This window comes from Podarcis gaigeae (genome assembly GCF_964106915.1).
Source record: "Podarcis gaigeae genome assembly, chromosome: 7".
NCBI lineage: Eukaryota > Metazoa > Chordata > Lepidosauria > Squamata > Lacertidae > Podarcis > Podarcis gaigeae.
In genome coordinates this window covers 4,930,237-4,956,740 of record NC_139683.1, presented here as the reverse complement: position 1 = coordinate 4,956,740, position 26,504 = coordinate 4,930,237, and the positions used below count along the sequence as shown (strand labels likewise).

Here is a 26,504-nt window from a genome sequence, read left to right as displayed (position 1 = left end):
ATCAAGATAAATATTAATAACCGCTGTTGAGCGTCACCCATCAACGAGGGAGGACTATATATTTGCTCACTTGTGAAAGGTCGAATTCTCAGCATTTTATGCCTCCTAAAAGCAGTCCAAGCTATAAAGGTATAAACTTGGCTTATCCACATTCCTGGTTCCTTCCCCGGCCTAAGATTACAGCACTGCACCCCAGTACCTGGCAAGATCATATTCTTTAAGAAGGAAGGTGGGGGGGAATGACAGCTATAATTTCTCCATACTTTTGAGAAATGACCTAGTCACCCAAGTAAAAACTTTTCGCTCGCTCACAAAAGCCTGGCGACAGGGTCGGTGCATGGCTGATTTGATTTCAATGCATATTTAGCAAGAACAAAAAGGAAGGTCTTTGCAAGGTCTCCGAGTTATAAAGAAAGAATTAGAACAGTCTGAAGTTCATTCAGCTGAGATTAGATGCTCAGCCACATTAATATTGCCTGAATCAGACAACCTGAAAAAGGAAAATAAAAGGGTCCTCAAATACTTGTTTAGCATTAAAATAGATGTGGGGAGGGATGCATGGCAGAGCTCCAGAATGCAGGGATGAAGGGGGAGCTTGGAGGAATAAATCACATTATGTGCATCGTGAACCTAATGGCAAACTGAAGAAAAAAGACAGAGAGAGGTGAAAGGAGGGCGAGAGGCGCTTGCATTTTTCACTGTTGGGAGTCAGCAGGTCAAGTGCATTTGCAGAAGGTCGAGTGGAGAACTGGGTGCAAGCTAACAGAATGAATTTCAATAGAAACAGATGCACAAATATAGGACGGGGAACACCTGGCTTGCCAGCCAGACATTTGAAAAGGATCTAGGGGTCTTGGTGGACCACAAGCTTCACATGAGTCAATAGTGTGATGTAGCAGCAAAAAAAGCTAATGCTGTTCTAGGCTGCATCAACAGAAGTATAGTGTCCAGATCAAGGGAAGTAATAGTACCACTCTATTCTGCCTTAAGGGACGCGGGTGGCGCTGTGGGTTAAACCACAGAGCCTAGGACTTGTCAATTGGAAGGTCGGTGGTTCAAATCCCCACGACGGGGTGAGCTCCCGTTGCTCAGTCCCTGCTCCTGCCAACCTAGCAGTTCAAAAGCACGTCAAAGTGCAAGTAGATAAATAGGTACCACTCTGGCTGGAAGGTAAACGGCGTTTCTGTGCGCTGCTCTGGTTCACCAGCTCCCTCGGCCAATAAAGCAAGATGAGTGCCACAACCCCAGAGTTGGTCACGACTGGACCTAATGGTCAGGGGTCCCTTTACCTTTATTCTGCCTTAGTCAGACCACACTTGGAATACTGTGTCCAATTCTGGGGGCCACAGTTTAAGAAGGATGTTGACAAGCTGGAAGGTGTGCAGAGGAGGGCAACCAAGATGATCAAGGGTGTTGAAACTAAGCTTGAAGGAGCTGGGTATGTTTAGCCTGGAAAAGAGGAGACTGAGAGGAGATATGATAGCCATCTTCAAATATCTTAAGGGCCGTCACATGGAGGAGGGAGCATGCTTGTTTTCTCCTGCTCTGGAGGGTAGGACTCGAACCAATGGCTGCAAGTTGAAAGGAGATTCCGGCTAAACACTCGGAAAAACCTTCTGACAGCAAGAGCTGTTCAGCAGTGGAAGAGAATCCCACAAGATCTGTGCCTCTTCCTGGATCAGGCAGATCCACCCTCTGATAGGGTTTAAAAATATGGTCGGGGCAGGCACAGAGCAGGATCTGATTCTGCATAGTGTTGCTCCTTCACAAGCAGCTTCTCTGCACTCAAAGGAAGCAAGCTACTCATGAAGGCGTAGTGTCTGGAATCCTACAGAAAATCATGACCGCAGAATGGAAGGTTGCAGGATCCCCAAGGACATGCTCTGTGGAGTGTTGTCTTCAGACACCAGGCCTGCTGGCAGGGGAACTCTGTGTTACAATGGTGTATGCAAAGATGGCATGAAGGTTGGCCACATCAACCCACCATATGGAAATCCCTTGTAAATAATCACAGCCCTGGAGATAGTCAGGTTGTGTAACCATAGCAGTGACCAAAGGAGGAATGACCGCTGGGAGGAGCACAGAGAGAAGAAACGCTGTGGTGCAACACAACCGGATGCCTTCATGTGCCCCAGCTGGAACACAACACGTCTCTCTCCAACAGTTCGACTTCACTACCAAAGATGCACTCCACCATCGGCTCCCAAAACAGTTGCAATATCAAAGCTCTATGTGGCCTAGGGCCCACGTACCTACGGGACTGCCTCTCCTGATATGCCCCACGGAGGACTTTAAGGTCCACAAATGACAACATTTTGGAGGTCCTAAGTCACAAGGTGGTTAGGTTGGTCTCAACTAGGGCCAGGGCCTTTTCAGTACTGGCCCCAACTTGGTGGAACACTCTGTCAGAAGAGACCAGGACGCTGCGGGACTTGACATTTTCCGCAGGGCCTGCAAGACGGAGCTGTTCCGCCTGGCCTTTGGTTTGGACTCAGTCTGAGCCTTATGTTTCCCTCCCCTTATGGTTTTGACTTTTAAAATGAGGCTGCATTTTAAATGGCATTTTAAACTGTATTTTAAATTGTTGTTGTTTTTTTTCCTCTTATGTTTTTACTGAAATTTAATTGGTGTTAGCCACCCTGAGCCCGGCTAAGGCCGGGGAGGGTGGGATATAAAGAAAAATTATTATTATTATTATTATTATTATTATTATTGGATTGGCTCCCAAAACAGGATCCAATAACAAAGGATCCTTCCGCCCCATCCACCATCAGGAGGAGGATAAATATCTGGGTCTCAAACAAATTAGGACAGATGCTGTGTGACTCCAACTCCCATCAGCCCCAACCAGCAGAGTCAAGGGTCAGGGAGGGTGGGGGGATAAAGGTAAAGGTAAAGGTACCCCTGCCCGTACGGGCCAGTCTTGACAGACTCTGGGGTTGTGCGCCCATCTCACTTAAGAGGCCAGGGGCCAGCGCTGTCCGGAGACACTTCCGGGTCACGTGGCCAGCGTGACAAAGCTGCATCTGGCGAGCCAGAGCCGCACACGGAAACGCCGTTTACCTTCCCGCTGGTAAGCGGTCCCTATTTATCTACTTGCACCCGGAGGTGCTTTCGAACTGCTAGGTTGGCAGGCGCTGGGACCGAGCAGCGGGAGCGCACCCCGCCGTGGGGATTCGAACCGCCGACCTTTCGATCGGCAAGTCCTAGGCGCTGAGGCTTTAACCCACAGCGCCACCTGCGTCCCTGGGTGGGGGGATGCAGTCCAGCAATACCTGCAGGTACACAAGTCCCCATCCTTGATGCAGGGCCTTCGAGATAAGCACCAGCACTTGGAACTGTGCTTGGAAATGATCTCAGAGAGCTACAGTCAATGTTGCATGCCCTCTTCTATGAAGAATAACACAGCTGATTTAAAAATTTTCACAGCACATTACAGATCCTGACATGGCAGAATAGAATAACCTGGGACACCATCTGAGAATAATCACTGTAACACCCTCAAGGCTTTGCTATTATTGCATGCTTGGTGTAAGAGCACATTCCTCAGGAATGCAGAAGGGGTGGGGGAGGTTAGATCCCCAGCTAGGCAAGGAACAGAGCAATTCAGCCATATAGAAGTTGTTTGGACAAGGCAAGGTGTGTTTCTGACCAGGGGAGAAGCAGGAGGATGTCCTGGAGAGACAGAAAGGAATTCATATTTTGCCAGAAGCTAAAGGGCCAAATTCTCTCTTGGGCAACCTTATGAGGGCTACATGCCAATGCTGGGTGGAACCAGAGGTCAAACCGAGTTGGATTGTGGGACCACCATCCAACCAAGAAAGAGGCATTATCAAAGTTGAAGGACACTAGATATCTCTGGATAGCTCAGTTGGTTAGAATGTGGTGCTGATAACATCAAGGTCACAGGTTTGATCCCCAGATGGGACAACTGTGAATTCCTGCATTGGGCTAGATCAGCGGTTCTCAACCTGTGGGTCCCCAGATGTTGTTGGACTACAACTCCCATCATCCCTGAAATCTGGCCTTGCTAGCTAGGGATGATGGGAACTGTAGTTCAACAACATCTGGGGACTCACAAGTTGAGAAAGGCTGTGCTAGATGATCCTTAGAGTCCCTTCCAACTCTACAATTCTATGATACATTCTGGCCAGGCAAAAAATGAACTCTTGGGTACCAATCCAAGGAGGTATGTGTCCAGGATAGTGTTCTGAGGGTCATACAGAGAGACCTCGAGGGCTACATGGCTACTAACATAGTACTTGTGGGTAGAATGTTTTCCTGATTCCTGCAGGGTCTCATCACCCATTGGCATTTGGCTTAAGAGAAGCTTCCTTCAGCCAACTGAATGTTGTTGTTTTTCTTCCACCAAACCTAACTGAAGCACAGCATCAGAATATGTGGAGATTCTACAAACGGAAGATGGGGTAAGCTGTGGTGGCATGCCAATGGCAGCTTCTCCATTTCGCAAAGGTGTCCACAGGGGTCCCGAGCAGGTTGGTGACTCCTGAGCTAAAGGGACAGAGTTTCTGTCCAGTGAAGTCTAGCTCCAAACAGCTGCAGCAAATAGAATCATAGAATCATAGAGTTGGAAGAGACCACAAGGGCCATCGAGTCCAACCCCCTGCCAAGCAGGAAACACCATCAGAGCACTCCTGGCATATGATTGTCAAGCCTCTGCTTAAAGACCTCCAAAGAAGGAGACTCCACCACACTCCTTGGCAGCAAATTCCACTGGCGAACAGCTCTTACTGTCAGGAAGTTCTTCCTCTGTCAGGAAGATAAAACTCTTGTTTGCAGGCATATCTTGATTCACAACCGCACAAAGGCTAGAGGTTGAAAACATGCTACATCTCAAAAAGGGGTAGATAGTCATGCTCAGGGAAACACCCACCTGAGCTCGGGGGGGGTTGAGAGAGCTTTGATAGCTCCTTCCAATGAAACACAGTGCTTAAGAGTTTTCTCCTGAGCAATTAAGGCCAACTGAGGAGGCTGAATCATAGCAGCAACTTTGAAGGAGTCAGAGAGAACTAGGCCAACACAAACAAAATGAATTTCAGGTGTAAAGCTCTACACTTAGGCAGGAACAACCATATGCATAAATTTAAGATGGGGGAGGCCTGGCTTGCTGGTAGTGCTGGAAGAACTGGACATGGAGGAAGGGATTGATTTCCTTCATGAGCACAAATCACCCCATGTATTGGATAAGCCAACAGGTGCTAGGTCAGCCAAGCCCGTTGCTATGGCAATGGCCAAAAGGGGTCTGTAAAGTTAAAGGTAAAGGGTTAATGACCCTTGGACAGTTAAGTCCAGTCAAGGGCAACTATGGGGCTGCGGCGCTCATCTCACTTTCAGGCTGAGGGAGCCGGCATTTTTCCACAGACAGCTTTCCAGGTCATGTGGCCAGCAGGACTAAACTGCTTCTGGTGCAATGGGACACCGTGATGGAAGCCAGAGCGCACAGAAATACCATTTACCTTCCCACCAGAGCGGTACCCATTTATCTACTTTCACTGACATGCTTTCAAACTGCTAGGTTGGCAGGAGCTGGGACAGAGTGACGGGAGCTCACCCCGCCGCGGGGATTCAAACCACTGACCTTCTGATTGGAAAGCCCAAGAGGCTCTGCGGTTTAAACCTCAGCACCACCCATGTCCCATCAGGATAATTACCCAACAATAGCCCTCTCCATCAATTTAAGTGGCAATGCCCCCCCCCCGGGGACACGGGTCTGGGGTCTTGAGCACTTTTGTGAGTCAGTGAGTGCTGTCCATGAATCAGACATCATGAATTGCTGGAGCAAGAGAAATACTGTCTATCTGTATCTGTATCTGTAAAGTCTACAAGCTATATGCATATATCAGTGTCTGTTACTGTGTTAATGAAACTCATCTTCTGCAGCAGTAAACTATTTTGGACCTTAAGTTGTGTGGTGACTGGAACTGGGGGCAACTTCCATTACATTAGTATATCACTTCAGATTCTGAACAGAAAAGATCTAGAGGTCTTAGAAGACCACAAGCTTTACATGAATTGATGGTGTGATGCAACAGCAAAAAAAGGCTAATGCTTTTCTACAGAAGTCTATTGTCCAGGTCAAGGGAAGGAATAGCACCATTCTATCCTGCCTTGGTGAGGCCACACCTAGAGTCCTGTGTCCAGTTGTGGGCATCACAGTTGAAGAAATGTTTTGACAAGCTGGAAGATGAGCAGAGAAGGGCAATCAAGATGATCAAGGGTCTGGAAGCCAAACTTTATGAGGAACAATTGAGGGAGAGAGGGATGCTTAGTCTGGAGAAGACTGAGAGGGGATACGACAGCAATCTTTAAATATCTGAAGGGCTGTCACATGAAATGTATGTACTTTTATAACTGAAGGTTAACTCCTAAGCCAGGTATTGTATGTGCATAGCAAGTGATGAATTCTATAGCAATGCTGTTATCTTTATGCTGGTTTCTTCAGACGGCGTACAATGGATCTCAAAATATCCTTCTCTTTTCCTATTTCTCCTAGCAGTCGAGGGTATTTGGTAAAGCTTATATAAGAAGGCTTTTTCATAACTATGTTCAGAACATTTGGACTAAGGTAAACACTTCTCTCGGTCTCTGTTGGTGTTGTTTGCAGCAAAGGCATGTCGATTTCCCATCTGGCTAAGGCCACTCTGCATGTGTGCAGTTTAGATCCCAATATTATACAAAAAACAACTGAAGAAAGAAAAAGAGTTTTTCACTGTCAACATCTCTAAAATGTTCAACATGTCGACTGTATTGAAGTCTTTATGTCTATATATATGTCTCAAATGTATATACATGCTCAGGAACACAATACCTTAAAGACCTGAAAGCAGACTTAGATCCTGTGATCATCATCATGAACCTCCTCAACAAGAAGTCTGGTGGGCAACAACATGAGAACAGACCTTCTCTGTGGTGGCTCCCCGTTTGTAAAATGCTCTCCCCAGTGAGGCTCGCCTGACACCTTCACTACACATCTTTAGGTGCCAGGTGAAAATGTTTCTCTATAACTAGACCTTTGTCCAAATAACATTATATGGCCTTTGAAACGTATTTGCAGGAGGCGGGTTTCTGGTTTGTTCTTGATTTTGTTGTGTATTTTGTGTTCTCCTTCTGTATTTTTATGCTGTGAACCGCCCTGTGATCTTCAGGTGAAAGGCTGCATAGAAATCTAAGGAATAGTGACAATAAGATGGAGCAAGCTTGTTGTCTCCTGCTGCAGAGCCAATGGATTCCAGTTGCAAGAAAGGAGATTCCAACTAGCCATTAGGAAGAACTTTCTTCCAGCAAGAGCTACTCAACAGTGGAATGGACTCCCTCAAAATGTGGTGGACTCTTCTTCACAGGAGGTTTTTAAACAGAGGTTGGGAGGCCATCTGTTACGGATGCTTTAGCTGAGATTCCTGCACCGAAGAAGATTGCAAGAGATGATCCCTGGTGTCCTTTTCCAAATATACAATTCTATGATTCTGTGACTTACTCACTGACCCCAGAGTCATCTGTTCAGACTGACTGCAGTTCTCCAAAAAATCAGGCAAGGGTTGTCCCAGCCCTTAGAGATGGCAGGAATTAAATCTATTCAAAATGCAAGCTTTGCAATCTGAGCTATGCCTCCTTCACCCCACCCAGGCCCAGTCCATTTATTCACAGCAAAGATATGCTCCGGTAAATGGACTCCGAAGTTTAAAAACTGATTAGAGTTATCTTCCCCACCCCACCCCCTCTTCTTTTGGTTTTCTTAATATGTATATCTTCGGACTATTCTTGGCAAGTGGCTAATGAAAATGTTACTTCTCCACGCAGGCTGGGGAGCCATTCCAGGATATAAACTTAGATAAGGTCTCTGGGTCAATGAGCAATAGTTTCAAGACCATAAAGCAAGCCAGAATGCAGGCAGGCAGGCAAATAAAAGAGTTGGGACATCAAGGAAAGTGAAGACACTGTTTGTTAAGTGCCTCTCAACCTGTGGGTCCCCAGATGTTGGACTACAACTCCCATCATCCCTGTGCTCTGGCCTTGCTAGCTGGGGTGATGGGAGTTGTAGTCCAACAACATCTGGGGATCCACAGGTTGAGAACCGCTGCTCTTACACAAGGCAGCAGGCAGAGAAAATCTGTGGCCTTCCAGAGGTGGCTGGACTGCAGCTCCCATCATCCTTGAGCAATGGCCACACTGGCTTGGGCTGATGGGAGTTGCGGTCTGAAGGATGTGGAGGGCACATGTTGGCTGCCTCTGTTGCAGAGGGCTCAGGGACTGAGTACAGGCAACACCCGGTATCTAAGTGGGCCAGATCCCAGTCTCAGCCCTGGGCTTCCCTGGTCCAAGCTACAAAGAACCTTGGCATTAGCGAGAGTCACCACCCTCACCGATGCCATTCTCAAAGGTGGCTTTGGGCAAGCAACTTTAAAATATAATAGACAATTGAACATTCCGCTGCACAACAGATCAAGCCCACCCAAGATGCATCAAGCCAAATGTACAGATATAAATTTGTAAATAAAAGAGGTGTCACTGTCCAGCCAAGAATGGGCCCAAGAGAAGTTGCCTTAAAAACATAAGCAAAGTCTGGAGTGAGAACAACCATTGCCCAGGGACTCCTCTGGGAGGAAGAGAAGGTCTGAAACGAATTAATGAAATACTTTCAAGCATCAACTGCAGGTCTGCTTCCTCCCGCCTCTTGAGGGCTTCCCAGAGGCATCTAGATGGGCCTGATCCAGCAGGACTCTTCTTATTTTTTTTCCATTTTCCAGTAAACAACCTCCTCCTTGTTGGTTACTGGGAGTCTTGCGATAAACACTGGACTGGGTGCACCTAGATATAATCCAGCCAGGCATTTCTGGCAGCTGTATAGTCTCCAGAAAGCATGTGTGTTTATTTTTCTTTACTTAGCAAATATTTCTAAACCGCCCAACGGGGGGGGGGGGGAGTATGATGGTGTTAAACAACATGGAGATCTTTAATTAAATTGCATCAATAAAAACAAATTACAAACAAATCAATGAATCAGATCCATCATCAGCTTTACTGTATCACTCCTCGGGGAAAGCCTGGGTGAACAAATGCATTGCAAGCAAGCATCCAAACGCTAACATTTTAGGCACCTGCCTGATATTTACCAGGAGCACATTCCAAAAGGCAATGTGCTGCAACACTGTTGTTTTCGGTATCCTTCTGTCTCAAGAGATAATGGGTGAAGTCAAACCGCTGTGTTAGCAGTACTGAAACGACCTTCCCGGGGCAGAAGCCTAGGATGTATGGAGCCCCTGGGCTGACCAGACGACAAGACCTGCCCCCTCTCGTCCTTGCTGAGGTGGTCCAAAGGTAAGCAGAGCAAGACGTTTAGCACCAGCTTGGCTGCAGGAGTTGCTGGAAGGAGGCATACAAGGTGCCACCCAACCATCTTAGGGACTCCCCTCCAGATTGATTTGTGTAGGGTAAACTCCTTAGCCTTCTCTTTTCCTGAAGATATTCCGCAAGGCAGTGGAGCTTTAGGATGAGAGTCTTCCTTCTCCTAGATGGGCTACCTTCCCAGGTGGACAAGCCCCATCTGCCCCTCGCTTACCTCTACAGCAGCGGTTCTCAACCTGTGGGTCCCCATTTGTTGTTGGACTACAACTCCCATCATCCCTGAGCTCCGGCTCAGGGATGCAGAGACCAGGCAGGATTCTTATAAGGTAAGGCAGTCCCAAAGACAATCTGGTGTCAGGACCTCACCTGCTAAATGCAAGACCCTAAAATGGCCCAGTAGCATATTGGCAACCAATGCATTTCTTTGAGAAATAGTGTTGTTGATTGTCCCTTCAGCAATCTTGCAGCAGCTGCACCTGCTGGACTGGCCTTAAGGGAAACCCCATGAATTTTGGATCATTGCCACAGATCAGTTATACGTTTAGAGCTCCTGAGTACACACTCCTTGCTTGTCGTTCAACAACATCTGGGGACCCATAGGTTTAGAAAGGCTACTCTACAGCGTGTGCAAAAACAGCCTTCTTGACCGTTAGACCCACTCTTGGTCTTGTCTGCTCATTCTGCCAGAGCTTGTCTTTGCATGCAGGGGAAATCTGTAACTCACTGAGGGTTTAGTTACAGATAGGTAGCCGTGTTGGTCTGCCATAGTCAAAACAAAAAAAATTCCTTCCAGTAGCACCTTAAAGACCAACTAAGTTAGTTCTTGGTATGAGCTTTCGTGTGCATGCACACGAAAGCTCATACCAAGAACTAACTTAGTTGGTCTTTAAGGTGCTACTGGAAGGAATTTTTTTTTGTTTTCACTGAGGGTTTGAGACCCTTCAGCAACCCTCACCTGGTTTAGCTAGCCAGTCGATGCCATTCCCAGGCTGTGGCCATTATCACATGCTAACAGCTTCTAGGAGCCACAGGTGAGAGGTGAGTTCAGGGTGGGGACCAAAAGTGGAGAAGCTACCCCAGAAGGAGCACGACATTTCCCCCACAAGAGGTGGTAAGGTAAAGGTAAAAGGTAAAGGACCCCTGGATGGCTAAGGCCAGTCATCTCGCTTCAAGCTGAGGGAAACGGCGTTTGTCTACAGACAGCTTTCTGGGTCATGTGGCCAGCATGATTAAACCACTTCTGGTGCAACAGAACACCATGACGGAAACCAGAGGGCACGGAAACACTGTTTACCTTCCTGCCACAGCGGTACCTATTTATCTACTTGCACTGGTGTGCTTTGGAACTGCTAGGTTGGTAGGAGCTGGGACAGAGCAACGGGAGCTCACCTTGTCACGGGGATTCGAACTGCTGACCTTCCGATTGACAAGCCCAACAGGCTCAGTGGTTTAGGGCACAGCGCCACCCACGTCCCCCACAAGACATACTACACCTCCCCTAACACCCCACTGCTGCCACACTAAAAACCTTGTATTTTGCAGAGATAAGATGGATCCTAGGAGCATGCGGCCTAACTAAGAATGTCTCTCTAGTGGAGTGCAGAGTCCAAGCAGGATTCTTATAAGGTAAGGCAGTCCCAAAGACAATCAGGTGTCATTAAATTCGGGACTTCACCTGCTAAAGGCAAGACCCTAAAATGGCCCAGTAGCATATTGGCAACCAATGTATTTCATTGAGAAATAGTGCTGTCGACTTTCCCTTCAGCAATCTTGCAACAGCTGCACCTGCTGGACAGACCTTAAGGGAAACCCCATAAATTTTGGATCATTGCCACAGATCAGTTATACCTTTAGAGCTCCTGAGTACACACTCCTTGCTTTCTAAGTTTAAAATATGTTGGTGTTCCCTATGGGGATTCTATTTCTTTTTGCCCGACAAAAGAAGACTGAAGAAGACATCTGTCCTACAGAATTGATCTGGACGTGAGATATTTCCTCTTGCCATGGTGACAGAACATTTGACGTGCAAACAGAAGGTTCTGGGTTCAATCTTGAGCATCTCAAGCTATGGCTAGAAGAGGCCCCTTCCTGAAATTCTGGAACACTACTACCAGTCATTGCAAACAATACTGAGATAGATGAACCATTAGTCTTCCTAGAACTTGTGTGTATCAGAGCCCAATGAGCACTCACTGGAGACATCAATCTGGGGAAGCATTTGAGTGTCCCTGCCACAAAATGTGAGAAACCATAACACGAGAATCATGCACTCTTCATCATTTAATGCCTGCTAACATGGAACCTGGGACGCAGGTGGCGTTGTGGGTTAAAGCCTCAGCGCCTAGGACTTGCCGATCGAAAGGTCGGCGGTTCGAATCCCTGCGGCGGGGTGCGCTCCCGCTGCTCGGTCCCAGCGCCTGCCAACCTAGCAGTTCGAAAGCACCTCCGGGTGCAAGTAGATAAATAGGGACCGCTTACCAGCGGGAAGGTAAACGGCGTTTCCGTGTGCGGCTCTGGCTCGCCAGAGCAGCGATGTCACGCTGGCCACGTGACCCGGAAGTGTCTCCGGACAGCGCTGGCCCCTGGCCTCTTAAGTGAGATGGGCGCACAACCCCAGAGTCTGTCAAGACTGGCCCGTATGGGCAGGGGTACCTTTACCTTTTACCTTTAACATGGAACCTGGACAAGCCAGCCTCTCAGATGCCTCTCAGAAAAGCAGATCTGGAAACAAGCTAGAGCTCAATTCAAGGGGAAGGATGAAAAAGTTTAAGATATAAAAATAAGTTACTATTCATGGGAAGGAGCTCGTAACAGCGCAAATACACAAATGACACCATTATATATTTAACACGCCCTATTATAAGGGTGTCAAGTTTGATTTGAGAGTGTGACAGATCTGGAAAGCTATCAAGCAGCTCTGGGAATGAATTGCAACAAAAATAGAGGTTTTACCCATCACACTTCAGTTAAAGAGCAGAACTGAAACCCGGGCAGATGGGAGTGGGGAGATCCAAAATTCTTATCAATTTTCAAAGCAACAGGGAAAAGCAGGGATCCTTTCAATGTCTGCAGGCCCGTTTCGAGCTGCTTGCCATTAGAAGACATTGCTAACGGAAAAGTGGGTCTCTTTGTAAATGGTGCAGGTACATGGAAGCCTAAAGCCATAGCCTAGTGTTTCCTCCTAGCCATGAGTTGTCCACATTGATGAAGTACATGACACAGTACATGGCACAGAGGGAAGGTCCTTAGCTCAGTGATGGAGCATCTGCTTTGCATTCAGAAGGTCCCAGGTTTGATGCTTTTGAATTCTGGTGCGGGAGGAGACTCTTGAGAGTCCCATGGACTGCAAGAAGATCAAACCTCTCCATTCTGAAGGAAATCAGCCCTGAGTGCTCACTGGAAGGACAGATCCTGAAGCTGAGGCTCCAATACTTTGGCCACCTCATGAGAAGAGAAGACTCCCTGGAAAAGACCCTGATGTTGGGAAAGATTGAGGGCACAAGGAGAAGGGGACGACAGAGGACGAGATGGTTGGACACTGTTCTTGAAGGTACCAGCATGAGTTTGACCAAACTGCGGGAGGCAGTGGAAGACAGGAGTGCCTGGAGTGCTCTGGTCCATGGGGTCACGAAGAGTTGGACACGACTAAACAACAACAACAGCAGTTAAGGCTGGGAGACCCTGGAGAGCTTCTGCCCGTTTCTGTAGACACTATTTGAAAAGAGGGACCACTCGTCTTATGTTCCTGTATAGAAGGTTTGGGAGAAGCTCTCCTGGGTCAATTGATTGCCGAAGATTAAGAGGCCTGCAATGGCTGCATTCTGGCTTAGTTCTCCATCAGCCCTGGTGGCTGAAGGTAGTGGCAAATGAACGCCAGCACCAGGGCCACCTGGTTCAACATGCCCAGCACAACCCTAGCAAGGCAAATGATGTTGGAAACCTCCACATGGCAACCAGAAAGCAGCAGAAGATATGTGTGTATGTGCAGGAACCTCTGAAGGTTTATTTGTGCATCTCGCCAGGGTACTTTGGAATTCTCGACGCTTTCGACATGAGAGACATTATTCATCTCCAGCCTACACAGCGCTTGAAGGAAAGGTCCAGGGAACAACATGGGAGGGACCTTGTTACTCACAGATGAACCCAACCAGATGCTAAGCTATTTCTGCACAGATTAAAAACAGGGACTCATTAAATTTGGCATCTTGAAGCCATCATCCCCCTCTCGGGAACAGGGGAAAATCCCCCACCCCCTTGCAAAAATGAACTGCGGGGTCTCCAGTTCTAGATCCTTCAATTACAAAAACAGTTGCTGCAATGAAAAGCACAGATGGATCTGGCCAAAGGTTAATGAAGTGCACAATCCCATTTCCCACAATGGCCAATCAGAGGCTTCCAAGAGGCGCAGAAACAGGGCTTGAAGGCAACAACTGTTTTTTTCAAATCCCCCCATGAACAAAATTCACAGGGGGGGTTCCATACCAGTAACCAGTGACAGATCTTCACATTCCTGGATTCAGCTACTCTACTCTTCCCCAACTTGATAGCCTGCTTGATAGCATATGCAAGGCATGTGTTTGGGGGAAGAATGGACTTTTAAAGAAGCCTTATAGAGTCACTGTTACACCTTGGAACAGTAAGTTGGTCTGTGGTGTTCCGTAATAAGACATCTCCTCATGTTTCTGAGCACTCATGTTAAGTCCTGCTGTTCTTGCTTTACCCGGGCTGAACAACATGCTCCTCCAAAGAGGAAGAGTTTGGATTTGATATCCCGCTTTATCACTACCCGAAGGAGTCTCAAAGCAGCTAACATTCTCCTTTCCCTTCCTCTCCCACAACAAACACTCTGTGAGGTGAGTGGGGCTGAGAGACTTCAAAGAAGTGTGACTAGCCCAAGGTCACCCAGCAGCTGCATGTGGAGGAGCGGAGACGCGAACCCGGTTCCCCAGATTACGAGTCTACAGCTCTTAACCACTACACCACACTGGCTCACATTCAGATCCCCACTAAATGCCTTGCATATTTCACCCAAGAACACCCCAATTCTCCCCAAAACATTACGTTAGGCAAGAATTGATGGACATGCTCCATTTTTTGTCAATATCCTTCTTAAATTCAATACTATTATTTAAGTTATTTTGCTTGAAATGCTATCTGATGAAATCCAGGTACTTGGAAAAAGAACTAAGATGGATTTTGTTTGGAGTAGGTGGGGGGGTATTATTACTTATCATTTATTAAATTTCTTGTTAGCGTGCAAGTATTTCCCCCCTGAACGGGCAATTTGTTTTCAATGATGAGGTTCGGAGCCCAGATTCTGAAGGGAGGTAAGAACATGATGCATAAATGCCCAGACAGTTTATCATTAGAAACTACTGTAATAACTGTAATTAAACTGGACACAGGAGAAGTGAGAGACTTGGCTGATGCATCTTTGGAGTCTAGTTGCTCTCTTTGGGGAAGCTGATACAGGAATACCAGTTGGGCTATTTGCTTATAGGGGGTAGGTTTGCCTCCAATGTTCTCTGCTTGCACATTTCTACATAAAATAATTAACTTTGCAAAAATCACCAGTGGGTAGCCCAGGAACATCTCACTGAACGGGGGACCATGGCTCACTCCGTTTCCATGGTAGCTAACCTAGCTTCGCCATCAAGACCTGCAGGCAACATTGTACAATTCTTACCTCCTATCGCTTCAGCTCTAGTCGTTAGTGTCAAAATATGCCAGAGCTATGACAGCAGCCACAAAAAGTTGGGATAGATTTCAAAAAGTTTAAAGGGCCTTTCTTTCCCCCCTTCTTTTTAACGAAGTAAGTGTATTAAATCCCGCGTTACTGAAAACATCCATAGCACACCATAGAAATCTTCTGCCGAAAACATTGTAATGAAGCATTATGTGTGACTAGCTTCACCTCGGAGAGAGAGTAACAAAGCACAACTCTACTTGCACAGGAATAATAAACGTGTCAATTGAGAGTTAATATGGATGAAATTGCTAATATACTGCCTCAAATATACTGAAATATAATATACTGGGTCAAATCTGAACACACACAAGAATGTCTGTGTTCCCCCCAAAAATGTTTTTATATACAATTGCAAGACCTGTTTCAATCTACTGGTCATTTTCAATGCCCTTTAAGTTATAGGCATAGATTGAAATACAGCCAATTAGATCGACCCATCAAACATTTTAGATTTGGGGGCTGGATGGTAATTCATTACGTGTTAACTCGGAGGCAAACCAATGGTGGAGTTACACACCCACTGGGATACTGCCAAGGTCTTCAAAGAAGAATGTAATTTGGAGGGCTTAAAATGCACTAACTGGTCCATCACCAGCTATCACATCCTTATAGCTACATCAAACTAGAAGACACTGTATCAGCTTCTTCTCACCTCCATAGCAAACTAAGTGGTCCTTCAGAAGCCTTTGAGATGACACTTTATGAAGGGATGAGCATCCAATGCACTTGTTCCATAAGATGAAGGATTTCCAATTGCACAACAGAGCTGCTCTCCTTCTCCCCACAGGTGCCCACCCTCAACCAAACTCCATTCTGGTGGGTTAGGAGGAGCCCTACAAATTATTTATGGGCTGCATAGGGAGAAGAGGGGAAGTTCTATTACAAAGCCAAAGTCCTTGCACTAACAGAACAAGATACCACCCACAGTTTACTGTCCTTTTTTGTATGGGCATAGAAAACCCATGCTTGTATCAGGGTTGAGTAACAAGCAGGAGAGTGATTGGGGAGGAGAGAGGAGAGAGCATCTAGTGGCTTTGGGTTCTATGACATGGTACGGATGGGTCCTCCTGTTCAAGAAGCATTGTTCCAGTCATGATTGGCCTGTGACTAGATCGCCCATGTGACTAGTCTAGGAATCATTAACCTCACTTTAAACCAGCCTTCCCTAACCCAGATGTTTTTTGGGTGGAACTGATAGGAGTTGTAATCCAAAAAAACATCTAGGAAGGATTTTTGCATTTGTCTTCAGCGACATCCTACCTATCCTGTTCCATTGGGGCTGAAATGTCACAGGGAAGGTAGTAACAAAGACCAGAGCTTCTTCTGGTCCAGGCTAAGGTGGGATAAGGCAAACCAGGACCCTGGACAGCTCCCAGTGAGCCCAGTGTGGAGGGAAATGAGTTTGGCCTGACACTATATCAGCAAAGGCTTCAAGTCCTCTGCAATCTTAAAAAGGCTGGTGGCACTTCCATTGGCTCCATCTGCCAGCGGAGATTGTTGGAATATTTAAAAGACTTCAGATTGAGAAGATGATTGATGGAAGAGCCACGTTTTCAGGCTATGGCAGCATAGCCCCTCAAGCAGAATGGCTGGTGCATCATCTGAATTAGAGTCCTCCTCAAGCCAACTCTGGGACCCAGAGGCAAGGGAAATAGCACACCATCCTATTCAATACACAACCCCCAAGTACCAGGTCACTAAATTTAAGAACTTAACTTGTCGTTACCTTGTGCAGAAACAATACCAAATTTTCTAGGGAGGTTTCCCAAAGTCCACCTCTCCCGATCAGCCAAGATTCTCCCAACAATCTATGGAAACAAGATGGGGGTGGGGACTGAATGAGTAATGTAGAGTCCAATTTACCCTAAACAGATTGTGTCGATCATTGAAACCAAACAGAAATTTGGTGCAGCGATTCAGATTCCACATTGCTATGAACATCCTCTGAAACAGACCACATACTCTCTGCTTCAGCCTATGCACAGATCTAGGAAATGGATGGTAATGATAATGTTGGCCAATCTTACAGCATGGTTGCAATAATTAACTTTCAATGAGATATAGAAACATTGCTAAATAAACACTACAAATAAATAGCCTCTAAGGACCTTTTCCTAGTGGAAGCAATGTAAATGAAGCTGTTCTACCTGCCCGCAGACTGTCTCGCCAGAGTGGTGCATGCTCTAGTTATCTCTCGCTTAGACTACTGCAATGTGCTCTATGTGGGGCTACCTTTGAAGGTGACCCGGAAACTACAACTAACCCAGAATGCAGCAGCTATACTGGTGACTGGGAGCAGCTGCTGAGGCCACATAACATCGGTCTTGAAAGACCTACACTGGCTCCCAGTACGTTTCCGAGCACAATTCAAAGTGTTGGTGCTGACCTTTAAAGCCCTAAACAGCCTCGGTCCAGTATACCTGAAGGAGCATCTCCACCCCCATCGTTCTGCCCAGACACTGAAGTCCAGCGCTGAGGGCCTTCTGGCGGTTCCCTCGCTGCAAGAAGCCAAGTTACAAGGAACCAGGCAGAGAGCCTTCTCGGTGGTGGCACCCACCCTGTGGAACACCCTGCCACCAGATGTCAAAGAAACAACAACTACCAGACTTTTAGAAGACATCTGAAGGCAGCCCTGTTTAGGGAAGCTTTTAATGTTTGATGGATTACTGTATTTTAATATTCTGTTGGAAGCCACCCAGAGTGGCTGGGGAAGCCCAGCCAGATGGGCGGGGTGTAAATAATTTATTATTACTATTATTACTACTACTACTATTATTATTATCACTACTATTACCAGTACTACTATACCAAGGACTCTGCAACGAGTAGTTTTTTGCCAGATATTTTCAGAAGAAGAAAAGGCTAAGGAGTCAACCCTGCACAAATCCAGAGTGGACTCCCTAAGGCGGTTGGATGGCACTTTATATGCCTCATTCTGGCAACTCCTGCAGCCAAACTGGTGCCAACAGTCTTGCTCTGCTTTCCTTTGGACAACAACAGTGAGGCCAAGAGGGGCAGGTCTTGTTGTCTGGGAAGCCCTGTCCCTGCAGACACATTACCCAAGCTTGCACCCCAGGGAAGTCACCTCGGTACTGCTAATGTAGCAGTTTGACTTCACCCCCAGAGGTGCACTTCCATTGTTTCTTGAGACAGTCGGATGCCAACAACAGTTTGGTGCAACTGTACAGGACTATACGGTGGTACCTTGGTTCTCAAACTTAATCCGTTCCGGAAGTCCGTTCCAAAACCAAGGCGTGCTTTCCCATAATGCAGAATGGATTAATCTGTTCCAGACTTTTAAAAACAACCCCTGAAACAGCAATTTATCATGATTTTTTACTATCTAACAAGAGCCTTGATCCATAAAATGAAAGCAATAAACAATGTACTGCAGTCACACAATCAATCAATCAGTAGCTGAACTGGGTTCCACACAGTCACAAAAACGAAACCAAAAGAGCCGCAAAAACAAACACCGAAAATAAATAGCAAAAATAGACAGAGCTCAGCATAACACTCAAAACGGAAGCATGACACCCAAAACCGAAGTGTAACACTCAAAACAGAGCACATTTGGCTTCCGAAAGAAGTTTGCGAACTGGAACACTTAATTCTGGGTTTGCAGTGTTTGGGTTCCAAGTTGTTTGAGTACCAAGGAGTTTGAGAAGCAAGGTACCACCGAAACATGTGGCTAGGAAGACACAATTCCCTTTGTTTCTGGTGTTCAGTTCATGCTCCCTACTGCTTTAACTTAGATTGCATCCTTCATGCACAAGAGGCAGAAATCAGCAGGTTTGGGTGAAGTCTATTCATAGATAAGTGCAATATTGTTTTAAGGTGGGAGGGCAGGAGAGGGTAACTATCTGTTTGGGAACACTTGTGGGGAATGAATTGTGGTGAAGCGCTTGGAAATTTGAACTCCACACTACGGTTTTTTTTGCTGTTGTAGGCCTCACTTTCCTTTCTTATATTCCTTTTTGTTCCCTAACATAGTAGCTCGCCGGAAGAAAATAAACAAAAGGAAAGTGTGTCTCAACTTGGAGCCCTACAAATTAATCAATTAAAGCTTTAGTGGATTGATCTGCCGATTAAACCAATTAAGGTTTGCAGACCTACTAATTATCAGCCTTCCCAGCCTCAAATGCTTTGGACAGGTAATAATTATTTTAAAACATACCAAAAAGGAAAAAGGAGAAACGTCAATGGAAAGAGATTAAGCAAATACTTCCCCCCAAATCCAGCCAGCTTTAAAACTACAACTATACTCAGCACTTCGGGGGAAAATGCTTCACTTTAAAAATACAATGAGGTGGGCTTTTTTGGCAAATCTTCTGTTGGTAGTCGAAAGGTGCTACTGGAAGGAATTTTTTTTAAAAAAAATTTGTTTCGACTACGGCAGACCAACATGGCTACCTAACTGTAACTAGAACTTCTGCTGGTAGTTAAGGTAAGAAAGTGAGGGGACAAAGCAGAAATGAGGGTAATTGACCCAGGCTAAGAGGCAGCATGGGTGGTGCTGTGGTCTAAAGCACAGAGCCTAGGACTTGTCGATCAGAAGGTCGGAGGTTCGAATCCCCGCGACAGGGTGAGCTTCCGTTTTCGGTCCCTGCTCCTGCCAACCTAGTAGTTTGAAAGCATGTCAAAGTGCAAGTAGATAAATAGGTACCACTCTGATGAGAAGGTAAATGGTGTTTCCGTGTGCTGCTCTGGTTCACCAGAAGTGGCTTAGTCATGCTGGCCACATGACCCGGAAGCTGTATGCCGGCTCCCTCATCCAGTAAAGCGAGATGAGCGCCGCAACCCCAGAGTCTGTCATGACTGGACCTAATGGTCAGGGGTCCCTTTACCTTTATCTTTACTTTAAGAAGCAGCATGGGATGTGGTTGGTGCTGTGGCTTAAATCACAGAACCTAGGACTTGCTCATCAGAAAGTCGGCGGTTCGAATCCCCGCGATGGGGTGAGCTCCCATTGCTCAGTCCCTGCTCCTGCCAACCTAGCAGTTTTAAAGCTCGTCAAAGTGCAAGTAGATAAATAGGTACCACTCCGGCAGGAAGGTAAATGGTGTTTCCGTGCGCTGCTCTGGTTGGCCAGAAGTGGTTTAGTTATGCTGGCCACATGACCCAGAAGCTGTACGCCAGCTCCCTCGGCCAATAAAGCAAGATGAGCGCCGCAACCCCAGAGTCGTCTTCAACTGGACCTAACGGTCAGGGGTCCCTTTACCCTTTAAGAGGCAGCATGGAGAAAATGGTGTGGCATGGTACAGATCTTGGGGAGGTAGAGCAGTTCTTGAGGTGGAAGGGAAGCTGTGTTTTGTTCTGCTCCTTAATGCATAGAATCAGAGAATAGTAGAGCTGGGACTCCAAAGGTCATCTCATGCAACCCCCTTCAAGACAGGAATCACGGGACTTCCAAGAGTCCCCTGGTTCTCTGCTGTACCAACACAACACTGGACTAGATGGGTCATGCTCCTGATCCAACTAGGTCCTTCTGAGGTGGTAGAATCGAACGTACCATTTCAGGCTGCTGGGGAGCAAGGGGAGAAGGCCACTGCAATAGGAAACCAGCACAGCAAGGAGAAGGATGGGCTGGACTCTTGACACTCTACTTTTCTACTTGCAGGGATTAAAAAATAAAATTCGGGGGTATTCATAAAAAAACACACTCCCCCATAGAACTCATTCAACCACCCTCAGAACTATCTGGTTGTGTGTTGCATTTATATCCCATATTCCCCCCCCCCAAGAGGAATTTATGGTTATCTCCCTTCTCATCTAGACTGCTAGGCAGGTTAGGCTGAGAGGCAGTGATTGGCCCATGCTCATATCCTACTTGGATGTAAAAATAAACCTCAAAGCGGACTTTGGGAATGCCAGCACATCCTTTGAGTGACATAGTTCCCTCCACTTTCTGCTAAGAGGCCGCCTGCTGTCTTTCACCGCACTGATCCTGCCACTAATGCAGTCAAGAGGCACCTCTGGGTGCCTCTGTCAAGCATTTAAAGGCAAAGATCGGCAGACCTCTCCTGGCAATACGAAAACATGGTGTGATCCTCTTAGTGGCCTAATTGCCACTTGTCCAATGCTCCCCTGGCCTCGGACTGTCATTTTGCAGATTTAATATGCATCGAGGCTCCAACGACCCCTCTTAAACTCTCATGTCAGCATGCAAATGGAGTTTAATATAATTAGCCAGGACAGGAAGGCAGGGTCAACCGTGTGTTTTTATCTGTCAGGCCAGACTCTTAATGCAACGTTCCAAGCCATCTAAGGTACACCCCCCACCATCCTTGCCCAAAGAACCTTTCAGTTTGAAAATAGGTCGCTCCCAAATTTAAAGGCATAGAGACCGAAGGAAGAAATTCCCTTGTAAAACTGCTGAGAGAGGACAAGTGGAAGGGCCCAAGCATTTAATATTTGCTTGGACAAGAGATTGTCAACAGCTAAATAGGGGGAGCGGCTGAATAGGGGAGTAAGAGGTTCAAAGTCAAAGAGTTGTAGAGTTGGAATGGACCCTGGAGGTCAGTCCTCTAGTCCAGTGTTTCCCAACCTTGTGCCTCCAGATGTTTTTGGCCTACAACTCCCATCATCCCTAGCTAGCAAGACCAGTGGTCAGGGATGATGGGAGTTGTAGGCCAAAAACATCTGGAGGCACAAGGTTGGGAAACACTGCTCTAGTCCAATGCAGGTATCTCAACACCTGGTGCCCCATCCAATTTGAAACCATATTGGACCCTGCTTAGCTTTGCAAATGTGCTAGCAGTTTTATTGCTGCACCACCAGGAGGACTCTAACAGAAGCATTTTTTACATGTTGTGGAGAAAGTGGATTTAGAAAGGTGGTTTTTTTCTCCCTCTCTGGTAACACTAGAACAGGTGGACATCCCATGAAGCAGGACAGACAAAAGGAAGTGCTTCTTCACACATCCCATAGTCGAAGTACAGAATTTGCTCCAACAAGAGGCAGGGATGGCCGCCAACTTGGATGGCTTTAAAATAGGACTAAGCAAACTCATGCAAGAGAGGGATTTAGATGACTACCAACCCTAATGGCTATGCCGTACCTGCTCTCCCCAAAAGATTCCATCAACGGGGTCTCTGAAAAATTCTACACATCACTTGGGAAGACAGGTGAACTAATACCAGTGTACTGGAAGAAGCAAAGATCACCAATGTTGAAGCAATGATTCTTCAACATCAACTTTGTTGGACTGGTCATGTTGTGTGGATGCCTGATGATCGTCTTCCAAAGTAACTACTCTATTCCAAACTTAAAAATGGAAAGTGAAATGCTGATGGTCAGCAAAAGAGATTTAAAGACTGTCAATTTTTAAAAAAATGTAGTATAAGCACCAGCAATTGGGAAACACTTGCCTGCAAGCGCTCCAATTGGAGAACAGCCTTTGCCAAAGGTGTCATGGGCTGGGAAGACACTCGAACTCGGGACACAAGGGAGAAACGTGCTAAAAGGAAGGCACACTTGGCAAATCTACACTGTGATAAACTCCTGCCCGGAAACTCCTCCCCACTGTGGAAGGATGTGTGGATCCAGAATTGGCCTCCACAGTCACTTACAGACTCATTGCTAAATCTGTGTTTATGGAAGACAATCTTTCTCAGGTATGAGTGATACCAAAGAAAGAAAGATAACTGTCAGAGGCAGCAATGCTTCTGAATAGCAGTTGCTGGAAATCACAGACAAGGAAAGAGCTCTTGTGCTCAAATCCTGCTTCTGGATTTCCCACAGGTATCTGGCTGGCCGCTGTAAGAACAGAATGCTGGACTAGATGGGCCATTGGCCTCAACCAGCAGAGTTGATGCACAAATGCTACACAACATAACATTCAGGGCTAAACCATTCACTGAGCTACCACTTCTATTCCACCTTCTGTTTAATATCAACGTTTTGAGAGGCTCTACTGTGAAGTCTAAGAGACACGGGTGGTGCTCTGGGTTAAACCACAGAGCCTAGGACTTGCCGATCAGAAGGTCGCGGTTCGAATCCCTGCGACGGGGTGAGCTCCTGTTGCTCGGTCCCTGCTCCTGCCAACCTAGCAGTTCGAAAGCACCTCAAAGTGCAAGTAGATAAATAGGTAACGCTCCAGCAGGAATGTAAACGGCGTTTCCGTGCGTTGCTCTGGTTCGCCAGAAGCGGCTTAGTCATGCTGGCCACATGACCCGGAAGCTGTATGCCAGCTCCCTCGGCCAATAAAGCGAGATGAGTGCCGCAACCCCAGAGTCGGTCACGACTGGACCTAATGGTCAGGGTTCCCTTTACCTTTTTACTGTCAAGTCTACCTGGCTTTTATTTGGCTGTCTTCTCTTCCGGGATGTATGGGAGCAGGAGTTGCCAACAGTGTGCTTTCCATTTGTAGTTGGACTCCCGTTCCCATCAGCCCCCCGGCAGCAGGGTCAATGGTCAGGGGGGATGGGAAGTGTAGTCCAACCACATCTCAAGGGTTGGCTACCTTTGGAATGACGCCAACTTCCTCTTCTCCTTGAGCTTGAATAGCTAGAGATCCTTCAGAATTGCTCCAAATCCCTCAAAGGTGCAGTGTGAATGCCACACTTGCTAAGTTGGGAGTGGAACTAAATAATAATCATCATCCTATCATCCTCGACCTTGCTTCTGAAGCTCAGTTTGATGTCCAACACAATACATCACATCCGTCAACAAAGAACTTCATGTGAACAATTGGTGTTCCAAAGATGGTGGGAATTTGTAAGACCCTTGGGTACCATATTTGCGGTGGGGTGGACAGAACCAAGCAAGTGGAAGCCCCATCACTACTGCATAGAAGCTTTCAAGCTGCAAAACCCACCCAACAGAATGTTGCAGAAATTACATGAATCATCGTGTTGTTATAGCAACGTCATCCCTGCATCGGATCTAAAAACCCAGCATAGTTCACATAATAAAAAAGCATTAGGTAAAAAAAGATATATAATGAGATAAAAATGGATTGGCTCAACCTTGCAATAACACCCACGCTTCCCTTTCCAATACCACCACTTCTGAAAGCATCTGAATTTTTGATATTTAAATAAGGGGAGAGAAACCTGGGAGAGAAACTAGAGGAGGCGGGGGGTTGTCAGCTTCGGATGAGGGCCACTGCCGTTATCAAAACTCAAATCCCATTGTTACCTACAGAAGGAATATTCCTATTTCGGCAAGTGGAGAAAGAAAAATAAAATGATAATGTCACACAGAAGGATGTGCTCTGATTCATAATGCTAAAGTTTCATAAGACTGGCAGAACTCCCTAACAACCACTTGCCACATTATATAAAGAGAACGGCCCCAACCAGCTTGCCGTCCCTGAACAGGGAATTTAAACACGACTAGGGCAATTGCATGTGGGGAGAAGAGTGGACTCTGACCCCACGCCCCCACAATATACCCACGTGCATCAGCCCCCATGCACTTCAGCCCTCACCACCTCACACTGAGTCTGCACCTACCCTCTCCATTCATTCGTATTCCCCACTCAAGTGAAAGCAGATAAACAGGCCTATAGCCTGTCAAAACCCAGGAGTGGCTGCAGAGTCTCCAGCTAAGACCAGGTTCAGGTCCCTGAGCCTACTTCTAGAGAAGAAGAGAGCATGGCCCTATGATCATCTTCTGAGGTCCTTCTTCACGTGCTTCCTCCACAAAAGGTCCAGAGGAGGAGGAGGAGGAAGAGGAGGAAGAAGAAGAAGAAGAAGAGGAGGAGGAGGAGGAGGAGTTTGGATTTGATATCCCGCTTTATTACTACCCGAAGGAGTCTCAAAGTGGCCAACATTCTCCTTTCCCTTCCTCCCCCACAACAAACACTCTGTGAGGTGAGTGGGGCTGAAAGACTTCAGAGAAGTGTGACTAGCCCAAGGTCAACCTGCATGTGGAGGAGCAGAGACGCAAACCCGGTTCACCAGATTACGAGTCTACCGCTATTAACCATTACACCACACTGGCTCTCAGAGGGTAACAACATGAGAGCAGGGCCTTCTCTGCAGTGGCTCCCCGTTTGTGGAATGCTCTCCCCAGGGAGGTTTGCCTGGCACCTTCATTATGCACCTTTAGTCGCTGTTAGGCAAAAACATTCCTCTTTAACCAGGCCTTTGGTCCCTGGTTCAAACCCTGGAGAGTCGCTGCCAGTCAGTGTGGGCAGCACTGAGGCAGACAGGCCAATGGTCTCACTTGGCACAAGGCAGCTTTCTGTGTCCCTGTGTCATTTTGATCTTCCCCAAGTGTGGATTGTGGAAGGTTTCCACTTCCACTTTTGGACCAATACGGCCTTTTAGATAAACGTGGCTATTCCAACGAGTCCAAAGCTAGAGGCACATTTAAATGAAAAATGCCCTCCTGTTACTGCTGCGAACCAAGAATCATTTTGTAAAATAAACCTACCAATCACATCAAGCAAAATTACTAGTGAAAAGCTGATCAAAGAAAGCGCATTCATGCCACTTGGCTTCAAGTTGTATGCTGTCAACTACACAGCCTGCACATAACTACCAATTCCAGGAACAAAAAGTAAAAAGTATCGCTTTACAGCACATGCATAAGGAGTGTGACATGAAACAAATATGTACTCTGCATTATATTATCCCCTCAAAGGAAGCACAGAATGCCATTCTGAAAGCACCGGTTTGAGTAATGCTGGAACGTCAGGTTAATAACATTACGCAATGGGGTTCTAAGCATTTACTCGGGTTCAGTTTCCCTGGAATAAAGATCAGTGCAGACTGTGGTATCTTTAGGATATACAGTGGTGCCTCTGGTTGCAAACAGGATCAGTTCCAGAGCCCTGTTCGCAACCTGAAAGAAATGCAACCCGCATCTGCACACACGCGGGCCGCGAGTCACCACTTCTTCACATGCGTGTGACGTCATTTTGCGTGTCTGCGCATGTGCAAGTGGCGAAACCCGGAAGTAACCCTTTCCTGTACTTCCGGGTCGCTGCGGGACGAAACCTGAAAAGACATAACTTGAACCGAACGTAACAAGAGGTATGACTGTATAATTCTATGGATCCAGCACCGAGCAAGCAGGTCTCTGTGTCTCCAGTTTCCAGACTGTTTCCAGCTCACTCACATACAACTCTGGTTACTGCACTCCTACCTAGCAGCTAGGACAGGGGGTGGAGAAAAGGCCCTAGCTTGGAGGGCACCTTCTCTTCTTTGAAGCTCTTGCAACTGAGCTCATTCTTTTGGGATGCTGATGAGGGCACCTAAGTGGCCAGCTAGAATCATAGAATCATAGAGTTGAAAGAGACCACAAGGGCCATCGAGTCCAACCCCCTGCCAAGCAGGAAACACCATCAGAGCACTCCTGACATATGGTTGTCAAGCCTCTGCTTAAAGACCTCCAAAGAAGGAGACTCCACCACACTCCTTGGCAGCAAATTCCACTGTCG

At 46.7% G+C, this 26,504-nt stretch overlaps 1 protein-coding gene across 1 annotated transcript in view; it reads right to left on the bottom strand.

Annotated features, from left to right (window-relative positions):
- Positions 1-26,504, bottom strand: part of TSNARE1 (t-SNARE domain containing 1) — a 398,451-nt gene that overhangs the window by 331,488 nt on the left and 40,459 nt on the right. Inside the window, exon 2 of the mRNA XM_083749428.1 lies at positions 16,839-16,920. The gene's annotated coding sequence lies outside the window, so the exon portion shown is untranslated. The remainder of the gene's footprint in view (positions 1-16,838; positions 16,921-26,504) is intronic.